This window comes from Diospyros lotus, chromosome 8 (genome assembly GCF_014633365.1).
Source record: "Diospyros lotus cultivar Yz01 chromosome 8, ASM1463336v1, whole genome shotgun sequence".
Taxonomy (NCBI): Eukaryota; Viridiplantae; Streptophyta; class Magnoliopsida; order Ericales; family Ebenaceae; genus Diospyros; species Diospyros lotus.
The window spans coordinates 21,524,221-21,551,999 of record NC_068345.1 but is presented as its reverse complement, the minus strand read 5'-3'; positions in this window follow the sequence as shown (position 1 = coordinate 21,551,999).

The following is a 27,779-nucleotide window of genomic DNA, read 5'->3' as shown; positions in this document are numbered from 1 at the left end:
AAACATCAAATTTATCGAGATACTTAAAATCTCAAAATTAATAACTCAAAATTACTCGATATATACGATTTCCGGGAAGCCCTTACCATCATTCGGTCTTTTTAAGCTACAACTTAGCTTAACTGAAAACCGTTTCTTATTTTATTTCTTTCAGCGCCATAAGTCTCACCTTGAGACGCTCGCCAAAAATATACCTTTGTCCTTAGGTATCTAAGCTCCAGGGCACTCCCTGCTGTAACACCCTAATTTTTCTTGAGCGTGTTATAACTTAGGATTTCGAGAATATGAAAATTTTTCACATCACAATAACTGCCATACATCACACAATATCCCAAAAACCCTAATTTTCACCTTCTCAGCTTAACAAACCCAATAATCAAATAGCTAAGACAGGTGTTAAAATCTTGAATGCGGAAGCTAGATCGAACCTGATATGGTTCACAACCGTAATACTTCATTTATCATAAAATTGTTCAAGACGTCTACAAAATGTATTACATCATCTCTCACAAATGATAACTGAACATCTTAAACATATCCAAAATTACATAGGTTCGCACATAAGCAAGAATATGCTAAGCATACAACATCAGTAAATTAAACTTATTCTTCAGCTACCTCCTTTCCCTTAGAGCCGCTCGTCGAACCTGGAACGTTTGAATATTCCAGGGACATAGTCCAATTAGAAGATGAATCTTCTAGTGAGAAACTCAAAAAAAAAAACAGTTTATATCGATGCATGATCAGGTATAAAATGTATGAAAAGACAAGGAGAACTACTCCGAAGTGCCTCGCGAACACGTTAGCCTCCTCCAACAAGAGCTTTCTCAATTGCGCACGCATAGCGCCTCTCGGGAGGTCCCTAACCATGTCACTTTGGCCCGACTTCATAGCACTCATGTAAGCACCACATTCGTTGTTCCTTAGGCTCACGGTCTTCCCCACGAGAGCTTTCTCTATGGCGCATGCATAGCGCCTCTCGAGGGATATTCGACTTTTGTTCTCGGCCAACAACAAATAGGTACAACAGTATGGCCACACGAATTTTATAAATGCAACAGTTAAAAAGCCAATAGCATATAATTTTTAGAAAAATACATTTCATATATGCATCATAATTTCACGTAAGAGAATGACAAGCGTTTATGTGTAAGAACTTCACGAAACACGTCTCACGCAATAGATATAATACCCCATATTTTTGTGAAGATGCCACGTATTTTAAGTGAGTTTAAAATACCGAAAATATGTTTGAATTGGCAACGAATGACCAAATCAGTCGTAGGGAGTACCCTAGAGCTTAGATACCTAAGGTTAAAGGTATATTTTTGATGAGCGTCTCGAGGCGAGATTTATGACGCTAAAAGAAATCAAATCAGAAATGGTTTTCGGTTAAGCTAAGTTGTAGCCTAAAAAGATCGAACGATGGTAAGAGGCTTCCAAAAAATCGTATATATTGAGTAATTTTGAGTTATTAATTTTTGAATTTTAAATATCTCGATAAATTTGATGTTTGAGGGTGTAATTGTAATTAGAAAATTATCCAAACGAAATAAGGATAAAATTAAGAGCTTATGTGATAAAATATTGAAGTTGAGGACTTGAAATAAGGGCTGAAAGAAGTTTGGGGTTTTAGCTTGGATTTCAAAAGATCAATTCATTCTAGTTTTGGATTTCAAAAGCCACTCAATTATGGCTTTGAGTCTTTGGAGTCCATGGCTAAGATTTTGACAAGTGGCATAATGTGATTGGTTGGAGAAATCTATAAAAAGGCACCATGGGTTCTTCTCAAATCATTCCAACCAAGTTTGAGAAATGAAGCACTCTAAGAGGAGGAGCTTTCTCTAGAGAGAGAAAAGGGAGTTCGGCAAGAAGGCGGGAAGAAAGCGGCGAAGAAGCGGCGGAGAACGAGCCTCGTCGGAGTTACGGGTCTTCGTTGGAATTTTCCAAAATCAGTCAGGAAAAAAGGAAGGTAAGTCCCATTTTTTTTGATAATCCTGTAGAGGGGGAAGAGAGGGTCGCGTAGGTTCAAACGGGGGTCAAATCGGAGTTAAAACATGGGAGATATGGCCGAAATACCAAACCGAGGCGTTGCTGTCCGAAATCTGCTACCTGCGTGTGAGTTACACGCTCCGAAAAATGCCTGCGCGTGAAGGCGTGATAGCATGCATATTTATAGTATATTTTGGCATTTCACCTCATTCTTATTAGGCCATTTGAAGTAATTTTTGCTAATCTTTCATTGTTTCTATTTTATTATACTTCAAATCGTCCTTACAGTATTTTCTATCTTACTTCTATGGATCCAGGCTTGCTTAGCTTTAGGGAATATTGGATGGGCTAGAGAAGTGGCTCATCTAAAGGAGCTTGGGCTCACTTTCAAGGAGCAGATTTGGGCTGCTCAATTTTGCTATTTTGGGCTAACTTATTTCTTTGCTTTTCTATTGGGCTATGCCCAACCCTAGCCTTCTTAGCTCTTCCTTTCTTAGCCATGTATTTAAGGCCTCTTAGCACTTATTTTCAAAAGGGATTGGAGGGAGGAGAGAAGGAGAAGAGATTCTGGCCGTTTTTATTGTTGTTAGCGTTTTCTGTTTTTCATCACTTTTTGTCTCCATTTTGTCTTCCTTGCTGTAATGAAAGGCTAGAGCTATTGTAACTGGTTGTGTATCTTGAACCCATGTGGAATCTGAGTCCCGGATGAGCTGCAAAAACCTGGTTTGTTGTTTGTTTCTTATTCATTTCCATTTGGTTTAGTTTGAGCAGATTTGTGAATGCATGGAGTTCATGGCAGGTTTGTGTGAATTTGCATGGATTCATTTTCTGTTAAATGCTTAAGAGAGCAAAATGTTGTAGCCAGTTGGTATAACATCTCGGAAGTGAATATAATGTGCTTGAATGGTTGTTCTTGCATAGCTCCAGATAGGTTGAATAGAGAGTGAATGGTTGCATTTTGTTTATAAGAGATTTCTGTATTCATTTTGTTATTCCAATCATTCTAATCCTTGGACGGTTGTTGGGGATGCTTTAAGTTTGATATCTGGAGATTAAAACATCTAACAAGCCAAGATTTATAGGTTGGACAAGGAAGATTTCACATAGGGGACAAATACACAGCCGGTTGCATTTCATTTATTGATTTTCATCTATCATTTTGTTTCTATTTTGTTACTTAGTTTTCTGTCAACCCCCCCCCCCCCCCTAAACAAACTGTTGTTTATATTGTTTCTCCTTGTTGGTAGAAGAAGGTAAGGCTCCTTGTGAGAGACGACCTAGGGTGCACTTTGCTGCAAACTACAGAAGAGACATATAGAGATACTAATTCTGGAGTGGTTCGACAGCCGCTGGCCAGGGCATGTGGCCCTCCTTTCTAGGGCGCGTGAAGGGCTTATGTTTCTCCAAATTTTCCAGTTATACCCTTAAATTAATACCCTTCATCCTTATGTAAAAATATTTGAGTTTAGGTTTACCAAGACGTGTGTTTTCTGCAGAAACCTAGGCCATTTTGTAGTGAAACTGTACCGTTTAAGAGATAAACCAACAAGGTGAGACTCCTATACTCCAAATCCTATTTTTTATTCTCTTATGAGAGACTTCTATTACATGAGACGTGTTTCGTGAAGTTCTTACACATAAACGCTTGTTATTCTCTTACGTGAAATCATGTTGCATATATGAACTGTACTTTTCTGAAAAATATATGCTGTTGGCTTTTTTTAACTGTTGCATTTATAAAATTTGTGTGGGCATACTGTTGTACCTATTTGTTGTTGGCCGAGGGCAAAAGTCGGATATCCCCCAAGAGGTGCTATGCGTGCGCCATTGAGAAAGCTCTCGTGGGGAAAATCGTGAGCCTAAGGAACAACGGATGTGGTGCTTGCATGAGTGCTATGAAGTCGGGTCAAAGTGACATGGTTAGGGACCTCCCGAGAGGCGCTATGCGTGCGCCATTGAGAAAGCTCTCGTTAGAGGAGGCTAACGTGTTCATGAGGCACTTCAGAGTAGTTCTCGTTGTCCTCTCATATATTTTATACCTGATCATGCATCGATATAAACTGTTTTTGGAGTTTCTCACTAGAAGATTTATCTTCTAATTGGACTATGTCCCTGGAATATTCAAACGTTCCAGATTCGACAAGCAGCTCTAAGGGAAAGGAGGTAGCTGAAGGATAAGCTTAATTTACTGCTTATAGCATGTTTAGCATATCTATGTTTATGTACGAACCTTTGTAATTTTTGAAATGTTTAAGACGTTCAGTTATATCTTACGAGAGATGATGTCCATGTAATTCATTTTGTAAACGTCTTGAACAATTTTATGATAAATAAAGTATTATGGTTGTGAACCATATTAGGTTTGATCTAGCTTCCGCATTCGAGATTTTTACTCCTGTCTTAGCTATTCGATTATTGGGTTTGTTAAGCTGAGAAGGTGTAAATTTGGATTTTTGGGATATTGTGTGATGTATGACAGCTATTGTGATATGAAAAATTTTTATATTCCTGAAATCCTAAGTTATAACACGCTCAAGAAATTTGGGGTGTTACAGTTGGTATCAGAGTGAACCTAAGGAAAAGTTCGCTTGTGGCATGATGAGTAAAGCTACCGTAAGTTTTGAGAATTAGGTTAGGATTTTTTGAAATATTTAGTGGCATACCATTGTTGCTTATTCAAATTGAATTATGCCATGCCATGATGATTTAATAGATCGCCCTGTCTTCTTGCCAGATGGTGAATACAAGAAGGAACAGGCGCGAGAGAGGCAATAGCGAAGAAAGCAACACCAACCCACACCCAGGAGGTGGTGTGGAAGGTCAAAGAGATGCATGAGCTGACCTCGGTGAAGGCCAGATTGATAGGATTGAGAGAATCCTAGAAGGTATGGCTGGGCGAATTTTGGAGTTGCAGCCCGAGCAAAGAAGAGTAGATTCCTTGGAGAGGTATCTACGACAAAACCCACCAGTGTTTCGAGGAAAACCGACAGATGACCCCGCAATCAGTGAATACTGGTTGGACCAGACCGAAAAGATCCTACAAAGATTGAGAATCCTGAATGAAGACAAGGTCGAGTGTGCGACCTATATGCTAGAAGAAGAAGCTGCCCAATGGTGGAGGTCTATGCAGCGAGCGATACCTAATCGGATAAGATCTCAGGGGTCAGCAACAGATGTCGAATTGGGGGAGGCACCCCAGATGTCGTGGGAACGGTTTAAGGAATTGTTCAATGGGAAATTCTTTCCCACTTGCTGGAAGTTGGCTAGATCTCGAGAGTTTATGAACTTACGCCAAGGGCCAAATATGTCTGTGGCTCAATACGAGGCTGAATTTTTGCAGTTAATCAAGTATATGCCGTTGTACGGGATGGACGATATGGAGAAGGGACAAAAATTCCTACAAGGCTTGCGAATTGAATTTCAACAGCTGATGAGCCTGGTCCATGTGGAGTCTTATGCAGACATAGTTTTCAAGTCTATGACCGCCGAGGAGAATATGATGCGGGTGGCAGAACTAAAGGCTACGACGATTCAAGCTGGAGGACAATCAGAGAAATCCCACTCGACTATGGGACCTCGGGATGGGAAGATCGTGAAAAAGGGCAAGGCGTGCTTTAAATGCAAGAAGAGGCACCCGGGCAAGAGGTGCGATGGCCAAAGTATTGTCTGTTACACCTGTGGACAACCCGGGCATACTTCCAGAAATTGCTCGAAGGGAATGGTCCAAGAAGGTAAAGCTATAACAACAACACCAGTGAGCGTGATCTACTACAATTGCAACCAGCACGGGCACATCTCAGGAATTGCCCGAAGAAGAAAGAGCAGCCACTAAAGATTGAAGAAGGAAAAGGGACCAGACAGGGCCGAGTCTATAACTTGACCAAGGAGGATGTAGAGGCGAATCCTGCAGTTATCCAAGGTACTATCTTCGTTTTGGATACTCCTGTGCATGCATTGATAGATCCAGGGTCTACTCATTCTTTTATATCGCATGCTTTGGATGGGAGTTTGAGAGTAGAAATCGAGTCTATGGGGTGTCTTATGGTGATTTCGACACCTATGGGAAAAAGTATGAAGTCCACAGAAATGGTGAGGGGATGTGAAATTAACCTGAGTAATGTTTGGTTCCAGGCTGATCTGATTCTGTTAGAAGTATATGACTTCGACATAATCTTAGGGATGGACTTCTTGTCCAAGTATGATGCCAATATAGACTGTCGTAGGAAGATAATGACTATAAGAAAACCCGAGGGAGGGTGGGTCAAATTTCGAGGACAAGGCGAACCCAAGGCGAACCCAAGGTCGTAAAGATGATTTTGGCAATGAAGGCAGCAAAGCTGTTGAGCCGAGGAGCTCATGGATTCATAGCTTATGCTCAGTTAGAAGAAAGAGAGGTACCGAAACTCAATGAGGTGCAAGTGGTACGAGAATATGATGATGTGTTTCCAGAAGAATTACCGGGACTACCTCCACCTCGAGAAATCGAGTTCTCAATTGAGTTAGTTCCAGAAACCCAACCGATATCAATTCCGCCATATCGAATGGCTCCGGCGGAGATGAAAGAATTGAAGAGTCAATTACAGGAGTTGACTGATAAAGGGGTTCATTAGGCCAAGCACGTCGCCATGGGGAGCACCAGTAGTATTTGTGAAGAAGAAAGATGGGAGTCTAAGGATGTGCATTGACTACCGTCAGCTAAATAAGGCCACGGTAAAGAACTAGTATCCACTTCCAAGGATAGACGAGTTATTTGATCAACTACAAGGAGCGAAGGTGTTCTCAAAGATTGATTTGAGATCCGGATATTATCAACTGAGAATTAAACCAGATGATGTTCCAAAGACGGCATTTCGGTCGAGGTATGGCCATTTTGAGTATTTTGTAATGCCATTCGGATTAACCAACGCTCCAGCAGCATTTATGGATCTTATGAATAGGGTGTTCAAGCCCTACTTGGATCGGTTTGTGATCGTCTTCATAGATGATATATTGGTGTATTCTTCAAATGAAAGTGACCACGAGGAGCACTTGAGAATAGTGCTAGGAACCCTCAGGAAACACCAATTGTATGCCAAGTTCTCGAAGTGCGAGTTTTGGCTATCCCAAGTGGCATTTCTTGGGCATGTGATCTCAGCCGAAGGAATCTCAGTGGATCCAGTTAAGATTGAGGCTGTTCGAGGATGGAAGCAGCCGACATGTGTGACCGAAGTGCGAAGCTTTTTGGGATTGGCAAGCTACTATCGAAGATTCGTGGAAGGATTTTTGAAGATAGCTGCACCTATGACGAAGCTCATACGGAAGGAGGTCAAGTTCGAATGGACTGCAAAGTGCGAGGAAAGCTTTCAAGAGCTCAAGGACAGACTAACCTCGACACCTGTGCTGGCAATGCCTAGTGGGCCCGGTGGATATGTTGTATACACCAATGCCTCGAAGGTTGGTTTGGGCTGTGTATTGATGCAACATGGTCGGGTGATCGCATATGGATCACGCCAGTTGAAAAGACACGAAGTGAACTACCCAACGCATGACTTGGAGCTGGCAGCAGTGGTATATGCTCTGAAGCTATGGAGGCACTACCTATATGGAGAGACGTTTGATGTATTCACAGACCACAAAAGTCTAAAGTATGTGTTCTCGCAGAAAGAGTTGAACATGAGGCAGCGACGATGGATGGAGTTCTTGAAGGACTACGACTGCACCATCTTTTATCACCCGGGGCGTGCCAATGTGGTAGCTGATGCTTTGAGTAGGAATGTGCCTACTGTTATGGCCGAGTTGATGGCCCAAGAGTGGCTACTGATTGAGGCTTTTAGCCTGATGACGGTGAGTGTAGTGCCGAAGGGATCTTCTATCCTAGTAGCTGGCCTGACGGTTCAACTGGATCTGGAGACCGAGATATGTGAGGCTAGTGGAAGTGACCGATGTATACGTCTATAGGTAGACGAGCAAGGCCAGCCCAAGAGTTTAGATTTTGAGATGCGAAATGGCATTCTCAGGTTTCAGGGTAGAGTGTACGTGCCAAACCTTCGGGAGTTGAGGCAGAAAATTTTGGATGAAGCCCATAGAGCTAAGTATACCGTGCATCCAATGTTAGTATAGGTGCTCTAGACCCAATCAGATTGGGCATGTTGTACACTGACAATTGTAATCATGTTATTATTTGAATAAAGAGTTATTCAAATTCACAAGAAGTCATTCTATTAGTTTCTTGTTATTATTGTAATAACCGAATGAAATCAGATAGAAGTCCATATGATGTATACTGTGAATAATCTATAAAGATGTGAGATGATGCATCACAGTTTATAGACATCGTTAAACGTCCCAAGTCGTAGCAATGTCAAGAATGGACATTGACAATTGCGGTAAGACTTGTATGTGCTATGTTTTTGCTATGTGATAGCAATGGGGGTCTCACACCCATAGGCATGGGGATGCCTAGATAAGTACATAGGTGACCAATGTTGGAGAATGTGTCACTGGACATGACTCGCCATGAGAATCCATTTTGGTTATATGTTGATGAAATTCTCATACGAGATGGGTGTAACTAATCCTTGGACCTGAGGTTGTCATGGTCATCTCATAAGAAGACTGGTATGCTTTGACATCGTTTCGATGGGCCTAGACAAAGGCTGCACGTGGGCGATCGTTGGGTATATCATGAGGCTTATGGAGATGGGTGCATAGCCAAGATGGGACTCGTCTATCCCTTGATAGAGGATGATGTATCTAAGGCGCCTTCGGTGGATATTCACTTTAAATCCATGGCCATGGTGAAAGAGATCAATAAGGAGTTATTGATTCACTTTCTATTAAGTGAAGATATCCGAAAGACCGAAGAAAACTCATGTGATCATTATCAAGCAACACATCGCCATACTTGAGATCACATAAGATGCATTGACGAGAGGATCGTATTACACGGTAACCATGCTCGTGAAAGGTTATTTGCGGATTATGAATCCTTCTGAATAATTGGGTAGGCATGACACCTTGCTAGAGGCCAATCTTGTCTTATGTGTTCGTACCGACACATTGGCAACATATTCGGAAGCCTAATAAGTCATACGCAATAGGCACGGTCCCTGGCTTAAACTAGGAGAGTGGACGTATGGTTAAGTGGGACACTTCGGCAAGAAGTTGTGCCGTCGTAGGTTCTCACGGGAAAAGAACAAATAGACGTAATGACGTCGATATGACGAGGAGTCGTCATAATGGAAAGAGTTTCCTAAAAATGGCATTTGATTAAATTAGGAAGGAGTTTCTAATTTAATGATTTTCTATTTGTTGGAGTGGCAAATAGGAAATAAAATATTTTTGGGCTTAAGTTAATATTTGGACTAAATTAGATTTGGGCCAAATATTAAATTAAATATTATATTTGGACTAAATTGGATTTGGGCCAAATATTAAAATAAATATTATATTTGGACTAAATTAGATTTGGGCCAAATATTAAATATTATATTTGGACCAAATTAGATTTGGGCCAAATATTAAATAAAATATATTTGGGCTTGAATTAGATTTGGGCCATAATATTTTATTTAACCTATAAAAGGATTGGGCCATTTAATTATATTTCTAGTTGGACTAGAATAAGCCCACTTATGATTTTAATTAAATTAGAATTAATGGGCTAGCCCAATCCATTAGGGTTTTAGAAACCCTAGGATATTTCATTATAAATATCCTTTTATAGGTTGCCCATTATAGTGGTGATTTTTGGTATCGTTTTTCAAGAGTTGAAAAACGCATTGCCGTTCACTCTTCCCCGTTTCTTTTGGCATCGATTTGAAACGTGGGTGTTCTTTTATCGTCCATATACAAGCCGCGCAAAGGAGAAGGAGCTAGTACTCCTATTCCGCTCTCCTTGCCAACGGACGCGTGCCGCGTATCACGAGTTAGAGGCCGGACGCTTGGACAGCTCGAATCCGCGAACGACTCGATAATCTAAAGGTTAGATTTATTTATTTGTTTGTGAATGATTTGATTTCGACGTTGATCCAATCGCCGGGATCGGGGTAAGGTTCAAAATTTTTGAACTACGCTGCTTGCCCCGTAGCGATCTTGCTTTACTTTCATCCAGGAGCCACGAAGATGTATCGAGATCTTCGAGAAATCTACTAGTGGCCTGGGATGAAGGCCAGCGAGGCTAGGAGGGTGGCACAATGTGATATATGCCAAAGGGTAAAGATTGAGCACCAGAAACCTGCAGGGTTGATGAGACCCTTGAAAGTTCCTGAGTGGAAATGGGAACATATCACGATGGATTTCGTGACAGGATTTCCGAAGAGTCGAAGGGGCTATGATGCCATTTGGGTAGTGGTAGACAGGTTGAAAAAGTCAGCGCATTTCCTGCCTACGAGGATGGATCAACCGGTACGAAACTTTGCAGAGCAATACGTGAAGGAAATCATACGACTCCATGGTGCGCCGGTAAGTATAGTTTCAGATCGGGACTCGAGGTTCACCTCGAGGTTTTGGTTGTAGGAATGCATGGGGACCCAACTGAAATTGAGTACGGCTTATCACCCCCAGACCGACGGACAATCAGAGAGGACAATTCAAACGCTTGAAGATATGTTGAGATCCTGTGCCCTTGATTTTGGAGGAAATTGGGAGGAGCATCTGCTATTGGTAGAATTTGCGTACAACAATAGTTACCACGGCAGCATTGGGATGGCTCCTTATGAGGCTTTGTATGGAAGAAAGTGTCGATCGCCCATCTGTTGGACCGAAGTAGGGGAACGACAGATGTTAGGGCCCGAACTTGTGCAGCAGACTACCGATAAGATTCGAATAATCCAAGAGAGGATCCGAGCTGCACAAAGCCGACAAAAATCCTATGCTGATCAAAGAAGAAGGGATCTAGAGTTCGAGGTCGGGGATCTAGTGTATCTCAAGGTATCACCCTAGCATTTAGTGACGCGTGGAAGCGGTAAAGGAAAGCTAAAGCCAAGGTATATAGGACCATATCCGATTGTGGAAAGAGTCGGACCTTTGGCCTATCGATTGGAGCTTCTGCCTAGTTTATCCTGGATTCATAATGTGTTCCACGTCTCCCAACTTCGAAGGCATGTGCCAGATCTAACTCTCGGAGTTCGGGTGGAGACAATTGAGCTAAGGAATGACTTGACCTACCCGGAGTCACCTGGAGCAATTTTAGATTGTCGAACTCAAGTGTTGAGAAATAAAGAGATACCGTAAGTGAAGGTTCAGTGGGGAAAGCACTCGGATGACGAGGCAACGTGGGAACTTGAGGAAACAATTAGGAAGAAATATCCTCATCTGTTCGAGGAAATGGGAATAGAGTAGGGAATTTTTATATTTTCTTCCAGAAATTGTATGCAATAATTATTTAACCTTCAATAATGTTGAGTATGTTTCAAATTTCGAGGACGAAATTCTTTTAAGGAGGGGAGAATATAATACCCCATATTTTTGTGACGATGCCACGTATTTTAAGTGAGTTTAAAATAGCGAAAATATGTTTGAATTGACAACGAATGACCAAATCAGTCGTAGGGAGTACCCTAGAGCTTAGATACCTAAGGTTAAAGGTATATTTTTGATGAGCGTCTCGAAGCGAGATTTATGACGCTAAAAGAAATCAAATCAGAAATAGTTTTCCGTTAAGCTAAGTTGTAGCCTAAAAAGACCGAACGATGGTAAGGGGCTTCCGAAAAATCGTATATATTGAGTAATTTTGAGTTATTAATTTTGAAATTTTAAATATCTCGATAAATTTGATGTTTGAGGGTGTAATTGTAATTAGAAAATTATCCAAACGAAATAAGGATAAAATTAAGAGCTTATGTGATAAAATATTGAAGTTGAGGACTTGAAATAAGGGCCAAAGTGTTATTTGAAAGAAGTTTGGGGTTTTAGCTTGGATTTCAAAAGATCAATTCATTCTAGTTTTGGATTTCAAAAGCCACTCAATTATGGCTTTGAGTCTTTGGAGTCCATGGCTAAGATTTTGACAAGTGGCATAATGTGATTGGTTGGAGAAATCTATAAAAAGGCACCATGGTTTTTTCTCAAATCATTCCAACCAAGTTTGAGGAGTGAAGCACTCTAAGAGAAGGATCTTTCTCTAGAGAGAGAGAAGGGAGTTCGACAAGAAGACGGGAAGAAAGCGGCGAAGAAGCGGCGGAGAACGAGCCTCGTCGGAGTTGTGGGTCTTCATTGGAATTTGCCAAAATCAGTCAGAAAAAAAGCTAGGTAAGTTTATTTTTTTTTATAATCCTGTAGAGGGGGAAGAAAGGGTCGCGTAGGATCAAACGGGGGTCGAATCGGAGTTAAAACAAGGGAGATATGGCCGAAATACCAAACCGAGGCGTTGTTGTCCGAAATCTGCTGCCTGCGCGTGAGTTACACGCGCCAGAAAATGCCTGCGCATGAGGGCGTGTGAAGGGCTTATTTTTCTCCAAATTTTCCAGTTATACCAATAAATTAATACCCTTCAATCTTATGTAAAAATATTTGAGTTCAGGTTTACCAAGACGTGTGTTTTCTGCAGAAACCTAGGCCGTTTGCAGTGAAATCGTACCGTTTAAGAGATAAACCAACAAGGTGAGACTCCTATACTCCAAATCCTATTTTTTATTCTCTTATGAGAGACTTCTATTGCATGAGACGTGTTTCGTGAAGTTCTTACACATAAACGCTTGTTATTCTCTTACGTGAAATCATGTTGCATATATGAACTGTACTTTTCTGAAAAATATATGCTGTTGGCTTTTTTTAACTGTTGCATTTATAAAATTTGTGTGGCCATACTGTTGTACCTATTTGTTGTTGGCCGAGGGAAAAAGTTGGATATCCCCTGAGAGGCGCTATGCGTGCGCCATCGAGAAAGCTCTCGTGGGGAAGACCATGAGCCTAAGGAACAACGGATGTGGTGCTTGCATGAGTGCTATGAAGTCGGGCCAAAGTGACATGGTTAGGGACCTCCCGAGAGGCGCTATGCGTGCGCCATTGAGAAAGCTCTCGTTGGAGGAGGCTAACATGTTCACGAGGCACTTCGGAGTAGTTCTCGTTGTCCTCTCATATATTTTATACCTGATCATGCATCGATATAAACTGTTTTTAGAGTTTCTCACTAGAAGATTCATCTTCTAATTGGACTATGTCCCTGGAATATTCAAACGTTCCAGGTTCGACAAGCAGCTCTAAGGGAAAGGAGGTAGCTGAAGGATAAGATTAATTTACTACTTATAGCATGTTTAGCATATCTATGTTTATGTGCGAACCTTTGTAATTTTGGAAATGTTTAAGACGTTCAGTTATATCTTGCGAGAGATGATGTCCATGTAATTCATTTTGTAAACGTCTTGAACAATTTTATGATAAATAAAGTATTATGGTTGTGAACCATATTAGGTTCGATCTAGCTTCCGCATTCGAGATTTTAACTCCTGTCTTAGCTATTCGATTATTGGGTTTGTTAAGCTAAGAAGGTGTAAATTTGGATTTTTGGGATATTGTGTGATGTATGACAGCTATTGTGATATGAAAAATTTTTATATTCCTGAAATCCTAAGTTATAACACGCTCAAGAAATTTGGGGTGTTACAATAGAAATCTCTCATATGAGAATAAAAAATAGGATTTGGAGTATAGGAGTCTCACCTTGTTGGTTTATCTTTTCGACGGTATAATTTCACAGCAAACGGCCTAGATTTCTGTAGAAAACATGCGTTTTGGTAAACCTAACCTTAAATATTTTTATATAGAGTTGAAGGGTATTAAAGTAGGGGTATAACTAGAAAATTTGGAATAAAATAGATCCCTCACATGCTCCAAGAAGGTCGGCCATGCGCCTTCACGCACAGCCATTTTCCGGCTCGTGTAACTCACGCGCAGGCACCAGATTCCGAACAACAACGCCTCATTTTCGTATTTCGGCCATATCTCCCTCATTTTAACTCCGATTTAACCCCTGTTTGAACCTAGGCGACCCTCTTTTCCCCCTCTATAGGATTATCAAAAAAATTGGACTTACCTCACTTTTTTGCTGACTGATTTTGGCAAACTCCGGCAAAGACCCGCAACTCTGACGAGGCTCATTCTCCCCGGCTTCTCCTTCGATTCCTTCCCGCCTTCTTGCTGAACTTCCTACTCTCTCTCTAGAGCAAGCTCCTCCTCTTAGAGTGCTTCAACTCTCAAGCTTGCTTAGAATGATTTGAGAACAACCCATGGTGCCTTTTTATAGATTTCTCCAACTAATAACATTATGCCACTTGTCAAAATCTTAGCCATGGACTCCAAAGACTCAAAGCCATAATTGAGTGGCTTTTGAAATCCAAAACTAGAATGAATTGATCTTTTGAAATCCAATCTAAAACCCCAAACTTCTTTCAAATAACACTTTGGCCCTTATTTCAAGTCCTTAACTTCAATATTTTACCACATAAGCTCTTAATTTTATCCTTATTTCATTTGGATAATTTTCTAATTACAATTACACCCTCAAACATCAAATTTATCGAGATACTTAAAATCCCAAAATTAATAACTCAAATTACTCAATATATACGATTTTTCGAAAGCCTCTTACCATCATTCGGTCTTTTTAGGCTACAACTTAGCTTAACCGAAAACCATTTCTGATTTGATTTCTTTCAGCGTCATAAATCTCGCCTCGAGACGCTCATCAAAAATATACCTTTAACATTAGGTATCTAAGCTCTAGGGTACTCCCTACGACTGATTCGGTCACTGGTTGCCAATTCAAACATATTTTCAGTATTTTAAACTCACTTAAAATACATGGCATCTTCACAAAAATATGGGGTATTATACCTGCAGTCGATTCGGCGACTTACTGCCCTCTCAAACCCATTTTTTTTATATTTTAAACTCACTTAAAATACATGGAAACCTTACAAAAATATGGGGTATTACAGGCCGCCATTGTTGCTGCTTCAGGTCGCGACTGCTTTAGCCGCGTCGGCTATGGCTGCCGACGCCTTGGGTTCTCTCTCTCATCATTTCTCTCTCTCGCGCTATCTCACTGTCCTCTGCTTCTCGAGCTCTCGTTCTCGGCTCTGCTCTCTCATTTCAAAATATCAGAGGGAGACTTAGAAAGCTTCCTTGAAGCTTCCTCACACCACAACCATATATACATATATATATATTTATTAAATTACACATTAACCCCTATATGTATTTGAAGAATTATTATTGCACTTGGGCCCTCCAAGGCTTTAAATAATTACTGTAATACCCTATATTGCAAAGTGACAAGTAAGTTCAAGGACCTAAAAATCAATTTGAGAATTTAGTTAACTAATTATCGAATCGACAAGAAGGAGTACCCTGGACCTTATATTTTTAAGGGAAATAGTATGGTAATGACGAGTGATTCGAATTATGATTTTTAGTGATGAAAGAAATTGGATCGGGAACAGTTTTCGGTACAACTATCTACCAGGTTGAGAAAATCGAATGATCGTAAGGGATGTAATACTCGAGATTTTTAGATTCAAATACTTGAGGAAATAGGATGTTTTAAGGGATTGTGGATGTTTAGAGATAAAAGTTTAACTTCTGGGCCAGGGGTAAAATCGTAATTCTTGAGGTTCGGGTAAAAGTGTAATTTTACCTAAAAATTAGGGGCATTAGCATAATTAGTCATTTTTCAGGGACTAAAATGCAAATAAAAATTAGCCTGGGACCACGTTGAAAAGGGTCTAAGTGCAATTATTCAAAAGTTCGGGCCAAAGTGTAATTCTTGAAACCTTTTTACTAAGGGCATTTGGGAGATTCAAGAAAAGCCTCATAATAATATTAGAGATAAGATGAAGCCTTATGATAACGTTAGAGATAAGATGAAAGCTCATGATGACTTTAATGATAAGATTTGATAAGTTTTGATTGGATAAGATAAGATTTGGATAAGATTTGATTGGATATGATTTGATTTGGATAAAGATTTGTTTTGAATAAGATTTGATTCGGATAACAATGATTGCATAAAATCTTAGAAGATTTGGAATGATTGCAGAATATCCTAGAAGATTTGGTAATCATTATATAAAATCTTAGAAGATATAGAATGATTGCAGAATATCTTAGAAGATTTGGTAATGATTATATAATATTTTGAAAAGATTTTGAAAAATTTGAAATGATTACAGAATATATGTTTCTTGGTGGCTAAGTTTCCAAAACCTATAAATAGGGGTTCATGGCCAAAGATTTCTCATTCAAAATTGTGAGAAGTTCGTGCTAGATAAGAGTGCTTCGGGTTTAGTGGATAGAGGGCTTTTTAAGCATACGCGAAGCATCACACGCGCAGAGCACTTGGGCAGCGCGTGAGGGTGTGTAAGAAGGTGGTTTGATCAAAATACTTGAGGAGTTGCACAAAAGTCGAGGTTAGGCACGAGATTCAAGGTGTTCTGAGTTTCATTCGAGGTGAGTGTTCTACCATAAAACTTGATTTTAACTTGTGAGTGTTCGCCCCCAAAACTTGTTCACTACAAAAACTTAGTACTTGTCCTATCTAATTGTGTTGTGATTTCATACAAAATGGTTTTGTGCATTGAAACAGTAACTGGTGACAATTGGTTTTATGAGAGAGGTTCGTCCCTAAACGTTTTGAACTTATGCATTGCATTTTATAAAATTATTGTTTATATGATGCTTTGAATTGTGAAATGTGGCATTGTCTTGAGTTTTGTGTGTACGTATGGAATGTCAGCCTAAGATGTTGTCTGGATAGTGTAGCCATAATTCTCCAAGGGCGTGACGGAGTAATAAGGGTATCTGATGCTGGTGTGCATGTTAGGATAGCCGCCTTGGTTTCCGTGCCAGACCGTTTGGTTAGGGAAGTTGCACTAGGACGACTAGGTGGTCCATACTGTGTTGTTCATGTGGGATGTTCGCTTAGGATGTTGTCTGGATAGTGTAGCCGTAATTCTCCAAGGGCATGATGGAATAATAGGGGTATCTGATGCTGGTGTGCATGTCAGGATAACTGCCTTGGTTTCAGTGCCAGGTCGTTTAGCTAGGGAAGTTGCACTAGGAAAACTAGGTGGTCCATGTGAAATTTTGGAGTTGGGATTGTATGGTGGTTCCTGGATGCTTAAGGTGGGAACATAATCTAGTGAGATGCGTTGGTAGCCCTATTTAAGCTAGAATCGCGACGCGTCGTCGTGTCGTCGAGTCGGTATGGTGGCATACGTTTTAGAGAGATTGCTCTTTTCCCGTGGTAGGGTTAAGCGGTGGGATTCTCTTGGGCTAGGGCTTATCGGGTGTATTGGTTTATTTCATGTCTTGCATTCATTCATGAAAAGTGTGTTTTGAACTCTCACTTAGATGATTCATCATCTAATTTGGACTATGTCTCTGGAATATTCAAACAATCCAAGTGAAGGCGGTTGTGCGAAAGGAAAGGGAATTGTCGAGGAGTAACGGCGATTAGTTGATAGCTTGTAATATGTCGCTTTCAATAATGTTGTTTATTTTTAGGACATCTCGTAAGTGTTGGTTTGACTTTATATTATTAATAAAGTGGTTTCGGTTATGACCTGTTAAGGTTTCAATCTAGCTTCTGCATTTTGAGTTGATAAACCTGTCTTAGTTTATTGGTGATTCATAGTTGATATACTGAGAAGGTGTAACAGGATCTTTAGGGAACGGTTTTGTGTTAAGTTTTCGTTGATTGGAAAAAAAATATTCCTAGAATCTTACATTACGTAACGCTCTTCTGGGAGAGCGGGGTGTTACAATTGGTATCAAAGCGAAGGTTTGAAATTTAAGGGACTCTGATTAGAGTGAAATTTTATTTGGAGACTTAGAAAATGTCTGACTTGGAGGCTAATTGTTATTTCAGTTGAGAATTCATAGAACGAAATCCCTACTTAGAGATTTAGAGATTGTCGGTTGAAGTTTTAGGAATTTTTAATGACATAGAAATTTGTGATTTAGGACAAATCTTGGAAGATGACAAGGATTTGAACTATGAAAATTTTGAGTATGAGATGTTACTAGGAGAAAATTACATGAAGCTTTGGAGACTTTGGAAAAACCCTGATTGGAGACTCAGAGGTACTAGTTGGAATTAAAAATGATCGAGTTAGGAATGATTCGGTTTGGATTGAGGATCGTAGGGATATTGAACTTAGGATGATGCGATTAGTGTTTTTGAGAATAAAGTTTAAGGATTTCGAAAATCGATTTTGATGATAGGGATCTCGAGGTAGACATTGTGAGAATCAAGGTAAGATTACCTCATGGAAATGACTTGTGGAAACGAATCTTGTATGTTTTGTTTAGTATTGACTTAGTGGATGAAATGGCCAAGGTGAAGTCTTAAGCTTTGAAAGAGTTTCGAGTTGGAAATTTTAGTTGTCCTCAATTTGGGACATGATTTAATGATTTAATTTGTGTAGAGCCATTATGAATTTGGAGGATGATGGTATGAATTTTGTAGATGATAGTATACACGTGCAGAGAAGACATGTGATGATCAAAAGTCTAGGTATGATTTTAAGATGAGACGTGTAGATAGGTTATGCCTAAGACAACCGCATGGGACTCAAACCACTAGCAAGATTAAGATTACGTGGGTAAAAATGTAGTTAAGCAACGAATAAGAGAGAATGTTGAGAAGTTGATTGGGGATCAAACATCGACATATTACCTTGAGGATTAAGCATGGCTATAGTCAATTGATATTGAGTGATGTTTTGAAGATTAAAGGATGCGAGGAATAGTTTGATAATGCAGAATATTGAGGATCAAAGGATGTACGAATTAATTTGGTGATAAAGGATGTTATTTTGAGGAATCAATACGAAAAATGTCTTAGAGATGAGAATTTAAGATCTCTTGATGAAATAGTTATACGAGAACGTTGTAAGGATATCACTAAGATTTCGGTTGATATTGGAAGTTGAATACAAAAATGAAGAGTCGGAGATAGATGGAATCTATCAATGAATTTTACGATCTCATGATGAAATAGTTACATGACATGATTAAAAGATGATTGTGGACAACTAGCGGAAACTTGAGGTTATAAAGGGTGATGAATATCTACAAGAATGAGGAAACAACAGATCAAAAGATATCTCGAATAAATTAGCACAAGTAAAGATCAAGCAATGATTAAGTTTGAGGTGACTTAAGGTGAGACATAGCTAATTTCGATAACAAAAATCATTCGAAGATTTGATGTAATGCCTTGGGTACAAGTGATTTAAGGTAAGTTGGGATTTGTGACGTTCATGTGAAAGCTTGGGGATGAAATTTAAGATTTTGGGAAATAAAAAGTTTTAGTGTCTGATGGAAGATGACTTTATCCCTAGAGATTGCTAATTTCGAGGACGAAATTATTTTAAGGGGGAGATAATGTAATACCCCATATTGCAAAGTGACAAGTAAGTTCAAGGAACTAAAAATCAATTTGAGAATTTAGTTAACTAATTATCGAATCGACAAGAAAGAGTTCCCTGGACCTTAGATTTTTAAGGAAAATAGTATGGTAATGACGAGTGATTCGAATTATGATTTTTAGTGATGAAAGAAATTGGATCAGGAACAGTTTTCGGTACAACTATCTACCAGGTTGAGAAAACCGAATGATCGTAAGGGATGTAATACTCGAGATTTTTAGATTCAAATACTTGAGGAAATAGGATGTTTTAAGGGGTTGTGGATGTTTAGAGATAAAAGTTTAACTTCTGAGCCAGGGGTAAAATCGTAATTTTTGAGGTTTGGGTAAAAGTGTAATTTACCTAAAAATTAGGGGTATTAGCATAATTAATCCATTTTTTAGGGACTAAAATGAAAATAAAAATTAGTCTGGGACCATGTTGAAAAGGGTCTAAGTGCAATTATCCAAAAGTTCAGGCCAAAGTGTAATTCTTGAAACCTTTTACTAGGGGCATTTGGGAGATTCAGGAAAAGCCTCATAATGATATTAGAGATAAGATAAAACCTTATGATAACGTTAGAGATAAGATGAAAGCTCATGATGACTTTAAGGATAAGAATTTGATAAGATGAGATTTGGATAAGATTTGATTGGATAAGATTTTGTTGGATATGATTTGATTTGGATAAAGATGTGATTTGAATAAGATTTGATTCGAATAACAATGATTGCATAAAATCTTAGAAGATTTGGAAATGATTATATAAAATCTTAGAAGATTTGGAATGATTACAGAATATCTTAGAAGATTTGGTAATTATTATATAAAATCTTAGAAGATTTAGAATGATTGCAGAATATCTTAGAAGGTTTGGTAATGATTATATAATATTTTGAAAGATTTAGAATGATTGCAGAATATCCTAGAAGATTTGATAATGATTATATAATATCTTGGAAGATTTACAATGATTGTAGAAGATCTTAGAAAGATTTGGAATGATTGGAAAAGATTTTGGAAAATTTGAAATGATTGCAGAATATATGTTTCTTGGTGGCTAAGTTTCCAAAACCTATAAATAGAGGTTCATGGCCAAAGGTTTCTCATTCGAAATTGTGAGAAGTTCATGCTAAACAAGAGTGCTTCGGGTTTAGTGGATAAAGGGCTTTTTAAGCATACGCGAAGCATCACACGCACAGAGCACTTGGGTAGAGCGTGAGGGTGTGTAAGAAGGTGGTTTGATCAAGAAACTCTAGGAGTTACACAAAAGTCGAGGTTGGGCACGAGGTTCAAGGTGTTATGAGTTTCGTTCGAGGAGAGTGTTCTACCATAAAACTTGGTTTTAACTTGTGAGTGTTTGTCCCCAAAACTTGTTTACTATGAGTTGTTCACTACAAAAACTTGGTACTTGTTCTATCTAAACGTGTTGTGATTTCATGCAAAATGGTTTTGTGCATTGAAACGGTAACCGATGACGGTTGGTTTTATGAGGGAGGTTCGTCCCTAAACGTTTTGAACTTATGCATTGCATTTTATAAAACTGTTGTTTATATGATGCTTTGAATTGTGAAATGTGGCATTGTCTTGAGTTTTGTGTGTACGTATGGAATGTCAGCCTAAGATGCTGTCTGGATAGTGTAGTCATAATTCTCCAAGGGCATGACAGAATAATAGGGGTATCTGATGCTGGTGTGCATGTCAGGATAGCCGCCTTAGTATTCGTGCCAGACTGTTTGGTTAGGGAAGTTGCACTAGGATGACTAGGTAGTCCATACTGTGTCGTTCATGTGGGATGTCAGGCTAGGATGTTGTCTGGATAGAGTAGCCGTAATTCTCCAAGGGCATGACGGAATAATAGGGTATCTGATGCTAGTGTGCATGTCAGGATAGCCGCCTTGGTTTTCGTGTCAGGCCGTTTGGCCAGGGAAGTTGCACTAGGATAACTAGGTGGTCCATTTGAAATTTTGGAGTTGAGATTGTATGGTGGTTCCTGGTTTGTTAAGGTGGGAACATAATCTGGTGAGATGCATTAGCAGGCCCATTTAAGCTAGAATCGCGTCGCGTCATCGTGTCGTCGAGTCAGTATGGTGGCATAGCTTTTAGAGAGATTGCTCTTTTCCCGTGGTAGGGTTAAGCGCTGGGGATTCTCTTGGGTTAGGGCTTACCGGGTGTATTGGTTTATTTCATGTCTTGCATTCATTCATGAAAAATATGTTTTGAACTCTCACTTAGATGATTCATCATCTAATTTGGACTATGTCCCTGGAATATTCAAACGTTCCAGGTAAAGGCAGTGGTGCGAAAGGAAAGAGAATTGTCGAGGAGTAACGAGGATTAGTTGATAGCTTGTAATATGTCGCTTTCAATAATGTTGTTTATTTTTAGGACGTCTTGTAAGTGTTGGTTTGACTTTATATTATTAATAAAGTGGTTTCGGTTATGACCTGTTAAGGTTTCGATCTAGCTTCCGCATTTTGAGTTGATGAATCTGTCTTAGTTTATTGATGATTCATAGTTGATATACTGAGAAGGTGTAACGGGATTTTCAAGGAATGGAGTTTCCGTTGATTGGAAAAAAAATATTCCCGGAATCTTACGTTACGTAACGCCCTTCTGGGAGAGCGGGGTGTTACAATTACACCCATCCACACAAAATTTTGATTTCTCCAAATTTAATTACCGGCGATTACTCAATAATGTCGAGTTCATCCTTACACCTACACGGGACCTTTATTCCACCCGAAAACGCCTTAGGGTTGCCTTATTCGCAAAACCGGACCATCCCTAGGGTCCCCTCAGCTTCCTGGAGGTCCCTTACGACCATTCGGTATTGGCACCCTCTCGGGCTTATACATAATTTATTCCAAAAATTATTCCCAGTCAGGCCGCTTCCAGCGTCATTATCCTCATCTCGAGACGCTCACCAATCTCTTGCCCTCTTCCCTAGACATCCAAGTCCAGAGGCACTCCCTGCCGCCAACTCGGCAAATTTCATTAATTAATTTCTTGAAACCGACTTTCGGCTTCCTGGTACACCCGATCCCTTCAAATAATCAAAATTTATTTATTTTTCAATACCATGTAATACCGAGTATTACAGCTTAAGTGAAATTGTCTAATCCATAAGTGTGATTAAGGAAATTTTCAAGTGAAATAAGGTGGAATTATGAGGTTTAAATGTGTAAAATGCATTTTATACATATATATAAATGCATGCGCGTGAGGGGCAAGGGAGAAGCTCCATAGGGTTGTCCGTGAGCATGGAGGAGGCAGTTTGTAGCATGTCTCCTCATGGAAAGCTTGGGCAGAGAGTTTGTCGAGAGAGAGGGTCGATGGTCAGCCTATAAATAGGTGAAGGATGCTGAGAAAATAAAGAAGAGGAATGGAAGTAATGGTCGAGCATGGCCGAGAGTTGCAGCGTGAGTGGCGGAGCCACGTTTTGGCCAGCTGGTGCCTTGGCCCCAGCTAATTTTTTGATTTTTTTTATATATATTACTATAAATAATTATAATTTTTATAATTTAGGTAGGGCTAAAATTATAATTTGCCTCGGACTAAAATTCTTTCTTTGCTCAGCCACGGAGAGCATCAAAGAGAAGAGAGAGTTTGAGAGAGATGAAGAGATGCCGAGAAATGAGAAGAAAGAGAGTTCGTACGAGGTGGAGCTTGGGGGCGGCATCGGTGGTCGGAGGCACGACCGTGGAAGTCATGAAGCTGCTGTGCACAACAGCCAAGAAAGCTATGGCTGCACACAGCAATAGCTGGTCAGTGGTAGGAGCTCTCGGAGGAGGTCGATGGTCGCGGAGCACCTGCAACGGCTGATCACGGCCGACTAGAGGCGACCATGGGAGCTTATAGCGAGCTTCCCACAAGTTGGAGATGGCGAAGGCGCGTCGATCGGCAACGGCGGGGATGGCTGGCAGAGGCCGGGCAAGATGAGGCAGAGGCTGGCGACCATGCGCTGGTGCTGGTGCATCATAGAGAAGAAGATGGAAAAGGAAGAAGAAGAAAAAAAGAAAAGAAAGAAAAAGAAAAGAAAAAAAGGAAAGAAAATAAGAAAAAAATAGAGAAAATGCCCGAAAAATAGGATTTGGAGATGTATTAATATTTCGAAGATTTTGGTAAGAAAAATGGTTCGGGCATGCATTTTGAGGTCGGGCACAAAAATCGATGCGATGCATGAAAATCGAGGTTGTGCACAAAAATTGTGGTGGTGCACGAGAATCGATGTGGTGTACGAGAATCGATGCTCGAAAAACAAGGATTGGCACCATTTTCGAGGTCAACGCACACACATCAAGGAGGCTTTGAAAGCTAAGCCTAGGTAAGTTTTAGAATCTTTAATATTCTTAAAAAATTATTTGATGAATTTCTATGAGAAAATATTTGGTGAAATATTTATGTAAATATTTATTTTGGAATATTAGTGAGGAAAATGGGAGAAAAATAGAGAAAAATGCAAAGAAATTATGGAAAAATAGGTTTTGATGTTTATTGGAATAAATATGATTTATAGGATTGTTGTGATCAAGGTTAGGTGATTTGCGCGATTTTTTAGGCTTGGCACACAAATCAAGGCGATATCTATTTTTTTAGGAAATTTAGATTTGCGTCTAAAAGTGAGTGATTTTTCCCCAAAAACTTATATATGATATAACTTCTTATGTTATGCATGATATTTATGAAAGTTATGATCATTTTATCATACTTGTTCATATACTATTGCATCGAAAGATGTGATTTTCATATGGCATGATATTATTGGCATATTGATACTTGTGCATGGGATAAGATGTCACCCCAATAGTGTAACCATAATTCTCCAAGGGCAATTGATAGAACAACGTTAGGATTATCCTGCCGAAGGTGTCAGATTCTACCTAGGGTTCGGCGCCGGGCTGGGCCTAGAAAGTTACATTAGGACAAATGTTTGTTTATGTATTTACATCATGCATTCATACAACTATTTTTAAAAAGGCTCACTAAAAGGTTCATCTTCTAATTGGGTTATGCCCTTGGAACATTCAAACGTTTCAATTAAAACTTGTAGATATGGCAAGGAGATGATTGAGATGTACCGGCACGTGATGACGTGGCAGATGGGTTTGGCGAGTTGTTTCGGTATTGCTTCTTCATGAGGATTCAGGATGTTTTTAGTCATGTTTAAAAGTTTATATTATATTAATGATCATGTATAACTGAGGTATTTAGTTGATATCTCTTGATGATGAGTCTCCATGTATTTAAATATTTGAAGATGTAAAATGGTATAGATTTCGATGTTATGTCTATAGTGAATTTCCATTATGTACCATATCAGGTTTCGATTATTGCTTCCGCAATTGTAAATGATATGCTGGGGGTTTGTTTTGAATTTGGTATTTGAGGTTTAAGTTATGTACTGTATTTAAGAGAAAAAAAAAGAAGAAGAAGAAGAATTTATGTATATTTTGGGCCCCAGCATAGTGACATGCTCCATAAGAAATAGCGGGGTGTTATAGTTATGTTGCGAGGTGTACTCGATTGTGGTTTATTTCTGGATTAACTTTGTCTAGCGAGGCCTATGTCGAGTATAGCTATTTATGGTTTTGGTCTGTCTTACCTGTTGTTAGTGGGATGCACTCCAGTGTGGGAGATCTATGCCCAGCCCTACTTATATTTTTTTTATTATGCTTGCTGAGCCTTGTGGCTCAACTTGTTTTTACCATCATTTCAGGTGTGGGAGCTGACGCAATGGCTAGACCATTTGGCATGTTAGTCTTGGGTGGCTGTGTGTAGAGGGCAATCTTGACTAGAAGATCTGTGAAGTGCGAATTGTGGTCAGGGGCATAGTTATGGTGGTTTGTCGGATTTGATAGGTTGTTGTGTTGTCTTGTATGATTGAGCCCCTGAGTGATTGTTCTATGTTCATTTTTCTTTCGCTGTTGTATTATTTTGGGGCAGAAACCCAGCCCATGTATTTGGGTTATTAGATGAATTGTAATTAAAAATGGAAGAAATTCCCGAATCGTCACAGAATGACCCAGCGATATTCATGGATTTGATGAATCGAGTATTTTGGGAGTATCTTGATTGCTTCATGATTGTATTTATAGATGACATTTTGATTTACTCTCGGAGTTTGGAAGATCACGAGGTTCATCTTCGGATGGTTTTACAAACAATTCGAGAAAAGCAACTATGCTCTAAGTTGAGAAAATGTGATTTTTGGCAAAGGCAAGTGGGTTTTCTAGGTCATGTAATTTCTGGTGACGGCATCTCAATAGATCCTGAAAAGATTAAAGCTATGATAGATTAGCCTAGACCTACTACTATAAAAGAGATTCGAAGTTTCCTTGGGTTGGTTAGATACTACCAAAGGTTTATTGAAGATTTCGCAAGGCTCTCCTCGCCTATGACAAAATTGACAAGGAAATGTGCTAGATTTGAATGGGATGAAGCTTGTAAGCATAGCTTCCAAGAACTGAAAAAGAAATTAACCACGACCCCAATATTGGCTATTCCTATTAGTGGGGAGAAGTTCAGGATTTTTAGTGATACCTCGCTTGCGAGACTGGGATGTGTATTGATGCAAGATGGGCGTGTTAATTCCTATGCCTCAAGACAGTTAAGAAAGCATGAACTAAATTATCTCACGCATGACTTGGAGCTTGCAGCAATTGTATTCGCTCTTAAGATATTGTGACGACGCGTTCCCACCTATGGGTGTCACCGGTGAATAATCAACTAGACTACTCACACATCAAGCCCACAACTTAAGAGATGGACTATGTTTCAATGAGAAATGCCTTAGGTGGGGACTATTTGTCTTTCTCTTCACTCCCCTCGAGGAATTGGTCCCAAATCAATAAAAGAAGCCCAACGGATAAGACCCGAAACCCGAGTGAGCTTCACTTTTCTTCAGCTCATCTCACAACAAGCCAAAGGTAACCCAGGCAAAAAATATAACAAATCGCATCAACACCACCACAAAACTCCGGAGGGTGGTTTGCCATGAAGTTCTTGAGTAGCTGGCCATTTGTATTTGTTGGAAATGTATGCCCTAAAGACACGTTTTGTTTAATTTATGGTAATGATGTTTCTTTTATTCAGTTTATGGCACATATATTATTTGCATTTAATTGTTGGAAAAGTGTCCATGCTATTAAGTAAGTGATTCATGTGATGGGTCGTTCTTCACAGTTAGGCATGAATCATGGGTACTTAATAAGCAAGAAAATATTACTCTTGATCTTTTGATAGAACTGGGCATTCTATCATGATAAGATCATTGTGCAATAGATCCTAATGGAGGATGGCTTGCCTTAGCCAGTAAACAGTCCGTTTACTCTAATTGTACAAGCGCATTCGGAATGCGTAGAGTGGACCTGTGATAGAAGCTAATGACAAAGTACTAATTATCATGGAGCTAGTCTATCACTGCTACTACGTGGACGAGTACTCTAATACTTGAGTATTAGTTGGTGGTCTAGTGAACCTAGAGCTATATTCTTAGATTCACTGTAGGTGAGGTCTATCAAAGATCAATAACCTTTTGAGTTGGGAGTATAGTTTCTAATTAGCTAAGACAGACTAATACAAGATAGTTTCTGTGATTCACCCCCTTGTGATTGTCCAAGAATAATCAAATAATCCAGGGCCCTGGGAACGTGACTTAAGAGTGTGTGCTTTTGGGTAGCTCCCAGTGATAAGCAAGTACATTCGAGTAGTCACGGATTATTGGACTAGTAATCTAAGGATGGTAGAAATCATTTAGAGAGGTGTTAGTACATTATTCCTTTCTAAATGATGGGTGTTACGCAGAGGGGTATTTTCGTCATTACACTAGTAGGTCAAAGACATGGCATATGTAAAATTATTCGTGGGGTCAGTGTTACCATATGGTGATAGTTGGAACACTTAGAATGACAAAATATAGCTACTAGGTAGCAGGGATATTTTGGTCATTTTAGTAGCCGTGAATAATTTGTCTTTTGGTCCCCGGGGTAGCTCGATATAACTCATGTATTATTTAATACATTTGGCTTGTTGGGTGAATTACATTGAGAGAGAATTATTTTATTCAGAATGGTCCATAATTAATTCGGCTAGAATAAAATAATAGTTTATTAGTTTTTAATTAATTAATTGGGCTAACCCAATTAGAAAATTAATTAAATGGACTTGGCCCATTAGGGTTTGGCCCACTAGGGTTTTAACCCTAGGGTTCTCCCTATATATTCTCTCTTTGGTTATTTTTCATCCAGGGTTCTTTTACTCTTCTTCACCGAAAGAGAGGCCACGAGTTCGAGTCATACTTCGGAAGATCGAAAGAGAGCTTTCAAGTTCTGATGCGAAGGAGTCGAAGGATTGCAAGATAGCCGTCGTCTCCACTACGAGAAGAAGCTCCCGCCC